At 38.4% G+C, this 12,872-nt stretch overlaps 1 pseudogene; it reads right to left on the reverse strand.

The window, feature by feature from the left end:
• Positions 1 to 8,784: 8,784 nt before the first annotated feature.
• LOC134391742 (uncharacterized) overlaps positions 8,785 to 12,872 on the reverse strand; it is a 37,869-nt pseudogene continuing 33,781 nt past the window's right edge.

Genomic DNA, 12,872 nt, shown 5'->3' on the forward strand with positions numbered 1-12,872 from the left:
TTGACCCTTGTTATATGATTGCCACGAGTTGATGGCAGAGGAGTTGTGGCCACAATTATAATCATTTTAAGTGATTTTGAATATCATCAAAGAGAATTTCTCACTCTTAGATCAAAGCTGTATCAATGATGTTTCTTCTACCTTTTGCTTCCACTATCAAGATGTAGCTCGATGCCCAGCCCCAGAAACTCCTATACAAAATTTGGCTCCCTGAAACTCACATTTATGTTACAAATTTATGATGTCCAAGAATTGTGAACCCTCAAAATAATTCAGTAAAATAATTAAATTATTTTTTAAAATTAGAATTTTACACCCAGTAATGGAGTATATGCAGCTCTAGAAGTAGGAATATGTTTAGAACTGCTGACTGGGGCATGACCTGTTTCTCATATCTTCTCATATTACCAATGTAGAGAGTAAAGGATAATTTCCTTTCCCTCACACTCATGATACGGTTTGTGAAAAGCCTCGGTCACTTGGACAGTTTCCAGAATATTAACCCTCCCGATCATCCTGTATAATGCAGGATATCTGATGCTCAAATGAAGAAAAGAAGAGACCTATGGAAATCCGTCTATGTATTTTTATTGAATGGTTACTATGTTCCAGGCACTCTCTAGACACTGAGAATAGAAATGAACAGGTTTGATGCAGCTCAGATTCTTCATTTCTATTTTGAAGAATATGTATTTTTTTCTCCTTAAGAACAACAGTTTTCCATGGTCATGAGTAAAGATTGATTATTTTTACTCTCCCTTTGGTAGTAAAATGAGGCTGTACCCATTACCAGAGAACAGATGTCGAAATACTGAATCATTGTAGTCATGTCAAGTTATACACTTGTTGCAGGTTTCACCAAAGGGGGAACTTTATTCTTTGGGGAGTTCTTCTGTAAAATAAATAAATACGATTCAAAAACTTAAGGGAGACAAGTTTATTCAAATGTCTTGGTAACATTTTGGAGAGAAACCATTTTAAAAAGAAACTGGTGCTTCGTCTCTCTGGAATCTTACTCTTGATCAGGATTTTTTGATCTTGGCATTATTGACACCTTGGGCAGATAAATCGTCGTGAAGGTTGTCCAGTGCAATGCAGGATGTTTAGCAGTGTCCCTGACCTCTACTCACTAGGTGGGAACAGCAATTCTCCCCCACTCTCCAGCCAGGTGTGACACCCAAAATGTCTCCAGACTCTGCTAAATGCACCCTGAGGGGATAAGGACTCCCCTTTCAGAGAACCACCGTTCTAGAAACTTCTTTAAGTTGATTTTAAATAAATCAATGATATTTTGTAAAACTCAGCAAATGAAAGTTGTTCTGCTTCATCAAAATTAAAATTGAAATTCTTTCGATAAATATGTCAAATTAAGATAAAGCATTTACAAAATAATCTTCAATTAAAAAAAGGAGACCACAAACTTGTTTAACCATAACGTTCATTACAAATCCCTCTGATTACTGGTGGATAAGACAGGAGGGGAATAAAAATAAATGAGAAAAATAAATTAAAAAATAAATGTGAGCAGTTGCATAATAGTGTGCTAGGATTAAAGATAAAAACATCTTGTTTCATGTCTGTAATATCTTCTCATAATTTTAAAAACATAATTGAATAGTTCACACTCAAAAAGAAGTTTTTAGAAAGTGGGGACAGCCATTATTTTATAGTCTGTTCTTTGCTGTGGGCACTGGAAACATAAAGAAATTTTTAAAATCATTTTTAAAAGTGTGGCACAACTGACATTACACAGTTATGAACTGCATTGTGTCCCCTAATATTCATATGTTTGAAGCCCTAACCCCAAATGCGATGATGGTATTTGGAGATTGGGCCTAAGGAAGGTAATTGAGGTTGGCTGAGGTCATGAGGGTAGAGCCCTGATCTGATAGGCCTGATGCCCTCATAGGAAAAGGAAGAGACACCAGAGAGCTCTCTATCTGTGCAGGATCACAGGACATGCCACATGAGAGCACAGGGAGAAGACAACAGTCTGCCAGCCAGGAAGACAGGCCTCACCAAAAACTGATTTTGTAGCCACTTTCTTCAGGACTTTTAGCCTCCAGAACATGAGAAAATAAATGTCTGTTGCTTAAACAACCCGGTGTGTGGTATTTTGTTGTGGTAGCCTGAGCAAACTATGCATACACACAAATACACATGAATGGAGACATGCAATTTTTGCTTAGTGAGTAAAATAATTCTTGAAAATAATTCATATCAACATTTTAAATTCTGGAGTAAACTTTTATAATGAAGCAAATGTAGCATAAAAGTACATAAATGTAGCATAAAATTTTCCCATTTTATAACATAAAAGTATGGTATACATTCTTGGTTTTCATACAATTGTGAAATATGAATGGGTCTTTTATGATGAAATACAGAGAACTCATTAAAAATTTGTATATCAGTCATGTTGTCAAGAGTTTAGTGGGGATAAAAAGTTTTCATCAGAGAGTTCTTTCTTTTTGGAATGGGATGATATTTTCAAAATACTAAAAGACAAAGATTGCCAGCCAAGAATACTCTACCCTGCAAGGCTATCCTTCCGAAATGAGGGGCAAATAGTATATTTCTCAGACAAACAAAAACTGCGGGAGTTCACTAACACACGACCACCCTTACAAGAAATCCTCAAGGGAGTACTGGGTTTGGTTCCTGAAAAATAACTACCACTGCCATAAAAACCTAAGAAAAATCTAAACCCGCTAGTACAATAAAAATGGCATTCATGAAGAGAAAACAAGCTAACAAAAACACTATCTACAACCCAAGGAACCAACAAACAAAGAAACCAAACAGTAAATCAGAAAGCAAGGAACAAAAGACACCTAAGACAACCAAACAACCAATAAAATGCTAGGAATAAATCAACACCTTTCAATAACAACTCTTAATGTTAAAGGCTTAAATTCCCCAATTAAAAGACACAGACTGGCTGACTGGATCAAAAAGCAGGACCCAACTATATGCTGCCTACAAGAGACCCACCTCACCCATAAAGATTCACACAGACTAAGAGTGAAAGGATGGAAAAAGATTTACCATGCAAACAGAAAAGAAAAACGAGCTGGAGTGGCTATTCTTATATCTGACAAAATAGACTTTAAACTAAAAACCATAAAAAGAGACAATGAGGGACACTACTTAATGATAAAAGGACTGATCCATCAAGAAGACATAACAATCATAAATATGTACGCACCCAATGTTGGAGCAGCCAGATTTATAAAACAAACTCTATTAGACCTAAAGAAGGAAATAGACACTAATACCATAATAGCAGGGGACCTGAACACTCCACTGTCAATATTAGACAGATCATCTAGGCAAAGAATCAGTAGAGAAACACAAGATCTAAACAAGACTCTAGACCAATTGGAATTGGCAGATATCTACAGAACATTCCACCCAACAACCTCAGAATATTCATTCTTCTCATCAGCACATGGATCATTCTCCAGGATAGATCACATATTAGGTCACAAATCAAGTCTCAATAAATTCAAAAAAATTGGAATTATCCCATGTATCTTCTCAGACCACAATGGATTAAAACTAGAAATTAATAACAAACAAAACTCTGGAAACTATACGAACAAATGGAAATTAAACAGCATTCTACTTAATGACATATGGGTCCAAGAAGAAATCAAGCAGGAAATCAAAAAGTTTATGGAAACTAATGAAAACAATGATACATCATACCAAAACCTATGGGATACTGCAAAAGCAGTATTGAGGGGAAAATTTATTGCATTAAATGCTCACTTCAGAAGAATGGAAAGATGGCAAGTGAACAACCTAACATTTCACCTTAAAGAACTAGAAAAACAAGAACAATCCAAACCTAAAGTTAGCAGACGGAAAGAAATCATTAAGATCAGAGCAGAACTGAATGAAATTGAAAACCAAAAAACAATTCAAAAGATCAACGAATCAAAAAGTTGGTTTTTTGAAAAGATAAATAAAATAGACAAACCATTAGCATGGCTAACAAAAAAAAAGAAGAGAGAAGACTCAAATAACAAAAATTAGAAATGAAAAAGGCGATATTACAACTGATTCATCTGAAATACAAGGAATCATTCGAGACTACTATAAACAACTATACGCCAACAAATTTGAAAATCTGGAGGAAATGGATAAATTTCTGGACACACACAAGCTCCCAAAACTGAACCGTGAAGACGTAGAAAATTTGAACAGACCAATAACAATAAAGGAGATTGAAGCTGTTATCAGAAGGCTCCCAACAAAGAAAAGCCCAGGACCAGATGGATTCACAGCAGAATTTTACCAAACATTCAAAGAGGAATTGACACCGATTCTTTACAAACTATTCCAAAAGATTGAAACGGACGCAAATCTCCCAAACTCATTCTATGAAGCAAACATCATCCTGATACCAAAACCAGGTAAAGATATAACCAAAAAAGAAAACTACAGGCCGATATCCTTGATGAATATAGATGCAAAAATCCTCACTAAAATACTAGCAAACAGAATACAGCAACACATACGAAAAATTATTCATCACGATCAAGTGGGATTCATCCCAGGGATGCAAGGTTGGTTCAACATACGCAAATCAATAAATGTGATACACCATATTAATAAACTCAAACACAAGGACCATATGATCATCTCTATAGATGCTGAAAAAGCATTTGATTAAAGTTCAGCACTCATTCATGACAAAGACCCTCTATAAGTTAGGTATAGAGGGAAAGTATCTCAACATAATTAAAGCCATATATGCCAAACCCACTGCCAATATCATCCTGAATGGGGAAAAGCTGAAAGCTTTTCCTTTAAGAACAGGAACTAGACAAGGATGCCCACTCTCACCACTCCTATTCAACATAGTGTTGGAAGTACTAGCCAGAGCAATCAGAGAAGAGAAGGAAATAAAGGGCATCCAGATTGGAAAAGATGAAGTCAAACTGTCCCTGTTTGCAGATGACATGATCCTATATATCGAACAGCCTAAAACCTCTACAAAAAAACTCTTGGAATTGATAAATGATTTCAGCACAGTAGCAGGATACAAAATCAACACACAAAAATCAGTAGCATTTCTTTTCTCCAATAGTGAACATGCAGGAGGAGAAATCAAGAAAGCCTGCCCATTTACAATAGCCACCAAAAAAACAAAATACTTAGGAATTGAGTTCACCAAGGAGGTGAAAAATCTCTGTCATGAGAACTACAAACCACTGCTGAGAGAAATTAGAGAGGATACAAGAAGATGGAAAGATATTCCATGCTCTTGGATTGGAAGAATCAACATAGTGAAAATGTCCATACTACCCAAAGTGATATACAAATTCAACGCAATCCCCATCAAAATTCCAAAGACATTTTTCTCAGAAATGGAAAAAACTATTCAGACATTTATATGGAACAATAAAAGACCACGAATAGCCAAAGCAATGCTCAGCAAAAAAAATAAAGGTGGAGGCATAACACTACCTGACTTTAAGCTATACTACAAAGCTATAATAACCAAAACAGTATGGTACAGGCATAAAAACAGACACACTGACCAATGGAATAGAATAGAGAATCCAGAAATCAACCCACACACTTACTGCCATCTGATCTTTGACAAAGGCACCAAGCCTATTCACTGGGGAAGGGACTGCCTCTTCAGCAAGTGGTGCTGGGATAACTGGATATCGATATGCAGGAGAATGAAACTAGATCCATACCTCTCACCGTATACTAAAATCAACTCAAAATGGATTAAGGATTTAAATATACACCCTGAGACAATAAAACTTCTTAAAGAAAACATAGGAGAAACACTTCAGGAAATAGGACTGGGCACAGACTTCATGAATACAACCCCAAAAGCACGGGCAACCAAAGGAAAAATAAACAAATGGGATTATATCAAACTAAAAAGCTTCTGCACAGCAAAAGAAACAATTAAAAGAGTTAAAAGACAACCAACAGAGTGGGAGAAAATATTTGCAAAATATACATCTGACAAAGGATTAATATCCAGAATATATAAGGAACTCAAACAACTTTACAAGAAGAAAACAAGCAATCCAATTAAAAAATGGGCAAAAGAGCTAAGTAGGCATTTCTCTAAGGAAGATATACAAATGGCCAACAGACATATGAAAAAATGCTCAACATCACTCAGCATCCGGGAAATGCAAATCAAAACCACATTGAGATACCATCTAACCCCAGTTAGGATGGCTAAAATCCAAAAGACTATGAACGATAAATGCTGGTGAGGCTGTGGAGAAAAAGGAACTCTCATACATTGTTGGTGGGACTGCAAAATGGTGCAGCCTCTATGGAAAATGGTATGGAGGTTCCTCAAACAATTGCAGATAGATCTACCATACGACCCAGCTATCCCACTGCTGGGAATATACCCAGAGGAATGGAAATCATCAAGTCGAAGGTATACCTGTTCCCTAATGTTCATCGCAGCACTCTTTACAATAGCCAAGAGTTGGAACCAGCCCAAATGTCCATCATCAGATGAGTGGATACGGAAAATGTGGTACATCTACACAATGGAATACTACTCAGCTATAAAAACGAATGAAATACTGCCATTTGCAACAACATGGATGGACCTTGAGAGAATTATATTAAGTGAAACAAGTCAGGCACAGAAAGAGAAATACCACATATTCTCACTTATTGGTGGGAGCTAAAAATTAATATATAAATTCACACACACACACACACACACACACACACACACACACACACACAAACCGGGGGGGTGGGGGGAAGAAGATATAACAACCACAATTATTTGAAGTTGATACAACAAGCAAACAGAAAGGACATTGTTGGGGGGGAGGAGGGGAGGGAGAAGGGAGGGAGGTTTTGGTGATGGGGAGCAATAATCAGCTACAATGTATATCGACAAAATAAAATTTAAAAAAAAATAAAAATAAAAAAATAAAGGGCATATTATTAATTTAAAAAAAAAAAAAAGAGAGAGTTCTTTCTTTTTTATTGCTTTGGCTTCCTGACTATTTCCCAAATTATACAATTCAACAATGAACTTCGGTATTTTTCACTATGGTCTTGTTATATAAAGTTTTCCTGGGAAAACTTTTAGGTTCTTGGTGGAGGAATATGAATCCCAGGAGGTGCTATGAGCACTGTTGGAAACAGGTCTCACTATTTGGATTAGCAGTACTCTATAGTTAAAAACAACAAACAAACAAACAAAACAAACAAAAAGCAACTTGGAAATAGTCCCAGCTGGGGAGGGATATTCCGTGCTGGATTTAAGAACACCAAATTTAGCAATCACCTCAAAACGTTCTTCCTAGGTTGTTTCTGCTTAGCTCATTAGTAAGTCTTTAAAAACATCAAGTCCAACAGAAATGAAAAAGAGAAAGATATGACCTAAATCCATCATTTAAACATAATTGATTAAACATATATATTGAGTGTCTACTATGCGCTACATACCATGCTCGGTGTGGATAATGAATATGTAAATACCTTGCTAAACGGTAAAGCATTATAAAAATGCAAAGTGTTGTTATTATTGTTCATAAGAGGTAAGTCAAACATCAGTCAGCATATGAAGAATATAAAATGACATCAAGAGAGTCACAATCAAGTGTAAAGCTTGATGCTTCCTATTTCCTCTTTGTGATTTATAAATTGGGTCGGGTTACAAATAAAAATGATCTATTAACCCAATGAGAACAGAAATTCAACTGAATGGATAGTAAGCCAGCACATTTTTTCATATTTTGCTTAGAATTAAAGATTTTTTAAAAGTGATGACATAGATTGTCATTGTATTAGAGTTTTCCATACAAACAACCAACAGTGGACAGATAGATAGATAGATAGATAGATAGATAGATAGATAGATAGATAGATAGATAGATAGATAGATAGATAGATAGATAGACATATCTCCAGAGAGAGAAAGAGAGAAATATAAATGTAGAGGTTTGACAAGTCCAAAATCTACGGGGTAGACCAGCAAGCTGGAGACCTAGGGAAGAGCTGCAGAGTCTAAAGGCCATCTGTTGATGGAATTCCTTCTTGTTCTGGGGAATTAAGTCTTTGTTTCATTAAGGCCTTCTTCAAAGAATTGGGTGAGGCTCACCCACATCATGGAGGATGATCTGCTTGACTCAAAGTCTACCAATTTAAATGTTAATCTCATCCAAAGAGCACTTTTACAGAGACATCCAGAATAGTGTTTGACCAAATATCTGGGCACCATAGCCCAGGCAATTGACACGCAAGATTAACCATCACAAGTTCACCCCTTCTCAGCTTGGCACCCATATGCATCTCTGTAAACCATATTTTATCTTCAGTTAAAGACAATACAAAGGTCATAATTCCACCTAACATGAGGCAACTATCCTGTGTACAATAAAAAATGCACTAACCCTTTCCCCAGAAGAGGATGGAAGTACTTAATCAATGTTTACTCTTTTCCTTGATCTCTTATAATTCGAATACTATGATGGAAAGTTAACAATACTTAAATAGTATGATATAAAGCCAATATATCTTATGTTACATAATGAGGGGATAAGATAGAGAAGAAAACAAAGATATTTGCTATACAAGCATACACATACATCCATAACAAAATGAAGAATACTCATAACAATTACAGTCCTCCTTTCTGTAACTGGTCATGTGGTCGTAGCTGGTATTTTTAACTACCTTTTCCTGCTACCCACTTCATGTTCCCTTTGACTTCAACAAGCACATAAGCTGTTTGTGATTGCTTACCTAGTGGGGTTACCCTAATCTTCATTCCTGGAGGGTCTGGGCCACAGTAGTCCTGCTTGGATTGAGTTGTTGTGGTTTTCCATTGACTTTAATCCTAGGGCATGCTAATACTAAAAGACCTACTAAGGGATCTCCTCTATTCCAGACATTTTCTTCTTTACCTCCATCATGGAATAGTAGTCCAATTTCCCTTTGGTAATCATGATCAACCACTCCAGCCGGCAGAGTAATTCCCTTCTTTGCCTGTTGATCCAAAGTCATGAGAATCTAAAAATGGCTAATGGCAGCCTTACCATCCAGTTCAATGGAATCATTTTTGTGTCTCCTGGTGGAAGCATTCCTGCCTCTGGAACTAAGACCTTCAAGTCAACAGAGCATAAAGTCATGGGGACAGGAAGTGAAACTTTTTCTAATAGGTCTCTTGGGGTAATGGTGAATAGTGCCACTTCTATTTCCACCCCTTGATCCTGGACCCATGAATCCTGGCTATGAGAGAAATAGCACCATATATAAGACACCAATTCAGAGCATATACAGACTTCTGGAGAACCTTGCCCCAGCTCTGCAAGGTATTACCACCTGGCTGGTGCTGTGACTGAGTCTTCAATAGTCCATTCTACTCTTCTAGCAAACCAGCTGCTGGAGGATGCTGGTGAATTTGATGAGCACGGGACCACTGTCCACTTCACTTGTTAAGAAGTGAGTTCCTTCATCAGAAATAATGCTGTGAGGAACACCGTGATGGTGGATAAGGCATTCTGTAAGTCCATGGATGGTAGTTTTGGCAAAAGCATTACATGCAGGGAAGCAATCCTATATTCAGAATAAGCCCCTATCTCAATAAGAGCAAAACAATGTGTTTTCCATAATAGAAGTGATCCAATGTAATCAACCTGTTTCCAAGTAGCTAGGTGATCACGCAGGGGAATTGTGTCATATTGGGGACTCAGTGTTGGTCTCTGCTACTAGAAGACTGAGCACTCAGCAGTGGCTGTAGCCAGGATGGCCTTGGTTAGCAAAAGCTTGTATTGTTGAGCCCATGAAAGTCTCCATCCTTACCACCACGGTCAATTTGTTCATGAGCCCACTAGGCAATAACAGGGGTGGCTGGAGAAAGAGGATGCCTAGTATCCACAGAATATGTCATCTTATCCACTTGATTATTAAAATTCTCCTCTGCTGAGGTTATGGTTGGTAAGCAGTCACATGGGACACAAATATATTAATGCTTTTGCCTATTCAGAGAGGTCTATCCACATACTTCTTCCCCAAATTTCTTTGTCACCAATTTTCCATTTATGTTCCTTCCAAATTCCTGACCATCCAGCCAAAACATTGGCCACAGTTCATGAATTGGTATGTAATTTATCTCTGGCCAGTTCCCCTTTCATGCAAAATGAGCAGCCAGGTGCACTGCTCAAAGTTCTGCCCACTGGGGGGATTGCCCATCACCACTTTTCTTCAGAGATATCTCAGAAAGAGTCTGCAGTGTTGCAGCTGTCCACTTTCAGGTAGTGCCTGCTGGTCATGCAGACCCATCTGTAAACCAGGCCTGAGTCTTTTCTTCCTTTGTCAACTGGTCAGAGGGAACACCCCATGATCTGGGAAAAAGAAGGCAGAGTAGCAGGAGTGGGAACCATGGACATTTGAGCCACTTCTTTATGTAACTTACTTCTGCCTTCAGGGCTTGATTGGGCTGATCATGTATATACCACTTGTGTTTGATAACAGAATGTTGCTGTACAAGCCCAACATTATGGCTTGGTGGATCAGATAACACCCAATTCATGATGGTCAGATCAGGTCATGGAAACTTGATAGCCCATGGTTAAGTCTCTACTAAGGCCCAGTAGCAGGCCAAGAGCTGTTTCTCAAAAGGAGAGTAGTTATCTGTCGATGACGTCAGGGCCTCGCTCCAAAATCAAAAGGGCCTTCATTGTGATTCACCTACAGGGGTTAGCCGAAGTCTCCAAACAGCACCTCTAATGACACTTCAAGCACCACTGGAGCTGCTGAATCATATGGCCTAAGTGGAAGAACAGCTTGAACAACAGCCTGGACCTGTTGCAGAGCCTTCCCTTATTCTGTGCCCCATGCAAAACAAGCAGCTTTTTGTGTCACTTGGTGAATGGGTTGGAGTAACACACCCAGATGAGGACTATGTTACCTAAAATCTGAAGGGGCCCACTAGATATTGTGCCTCTTCTTTGGTTGCAGAGGGAGCCAGATGCAACAACTTATATTCTTTACCTTACAAGGAAGGGATACCTTACATGTCTCACAGCACTGGTCTCCTAGATATTTCAATGAGGTAGAAAGGCCCCGAATTTTTGTTAGATTTATTTGCCACTCTCCGACATGTGAATGTCAACAATAAGTCTAGAGTACTTGCTGCTTTGAGCTCACTAGATTCAATCAGCATAATGTCATGAGTGTAATAACCTAGTATAAAATCTCGTGGAAGGGAAAGGCAATCAAGAACCCTGCAAACTAAATTATGACATGGGGCTGGAAAGTTAATATACGCCTGAGGTAGGAGAGTGACGGTGTATTGCTGGCCTTGCCAGCTGAAAGCAAACTGCTTCTGGCGGTCTTTATTAACAGGGATGGAGAAAATAGCCATTGCCAGATCAATAGCTGCATACCAGGTAACAGGGAATGTGTTAATTTTCTTATGCAATGAAACCACATCTGGTAGAGCAGCTGCAGTTGGAGTCACCACCTGATTAAGTCCATGATAATTCACAGTCATTCTCCAAGATTTGCTTGTCTTCTGCACAGGCTAAATAGGAAAGGTGAACGGTGATGTGGTGGGAACCACCACCCCTACATCTTTCAAGTCCTTGAAGGTGACACAAATCTTTGCAATCTCTTCAGGAATGGAATGTGGTATTGCTTTTGGTTTACAATTTTCCTAGATAGAGGCAGTTCTAGTACCTTCAACTTGGCCTTTCCCATCATAATAGCTCTTACTTCACAGGTCAGAGAACTAATGTGGGGATTTTGCCAGTAGATGAGCATGTCTCTTTCAATTACGCATTCCAGAATTAGGGAAATGAACACAGGATGGATTTGGGACGAACTGGGCCCACTGTGAGATGACCTGAGCTAAAACCCCATTGATCACCTAATTTTCATAAGAACCTACTCTGACTGAAGGACCACGGTGATGTTTTGGGTCTCCTGGAATTAGTGTCACTTAGAGCCAGTGTCCAGCCTTCACCAAAAGGTCTGAATATTTCCTTTTCCCCAACTCACAGTCACCCTGGTAAAAGGCCATAGGTCTTTTGGGGGAAAGCTGGGAGAAAGATTAACAGTATAAATTTTTGGCAGTGTATTGTGGTCCTTCCTCAAGGGGTTCTGGATCTGTAAACTGGCTCAAGTCTGGGAATTGGTTGAGGGGCTATGACTCCATTTTTATGATTCAAGCTAAACTTTTGGTTCAGTTGACTTAGAACTTTTCTACTGTACAGATCAAATAAGAATTTACTAGACTTCCCATGTATTTCACTTCTAAGAACATCATGATCAGTTAGCCAACCTATGGGTCTGCAAGAGTCTGACTATTCTTTTTTTTTATTATTGGTTATGAATATTCATGAAATAGAAAGCTGATTGTCCCCCCTCGTGCCCTAGATGTGAAGGCCAGATCTATACTGGCAGCATGCACATTACCACAAATTGCAATTTTATTCTGTGTCCCCTACCCAATTATCTCTGACTTCCCTCCCCTTCCCCTTTTCCCCCATTCCACTTTGTATCCCTAGGTATGTTCTCTCCCCCTGCAAGTCCAAGAGTCAGACTATTCTGATTGCTGCTCTGACTCTGCTGTCAATCATGTTAACCATACCTATCTTGCCTTGTCAATTAAGTGCCACTTGGCCCATGCCACCCTGGGATCCAACTATTCCCATTGCATTTAAGTTTTCCAATTCAGTGGCAGCAATTTCCACTATAAATTCTATCTTTCAGGAAAAGTGATCACAGAGCTCTTCAAGGATGCTGGAGCTCCCTAGGCAAATTTATTTCTGTGGTTCAGCAAAGTTTGCACAAAATTGATCATCATATTTTCTCCTAACACATTTACCATTTGTAGGGCTTTGCTCACA

This window comes from Cynocephalus volans, chromosome 12 (assembly GCF_027409185.1).
Source record: "Cynocephalus volans isolate mCynVol1 chromosome 12, mCynVol1.pri, whole genome shotgun sequence".
NCBI lineage: Eukaryota > Metazoa > Chordata > Mammalia > Dermoptera > Cynocephalidae > Cynocephalus > Cynocephalus volans.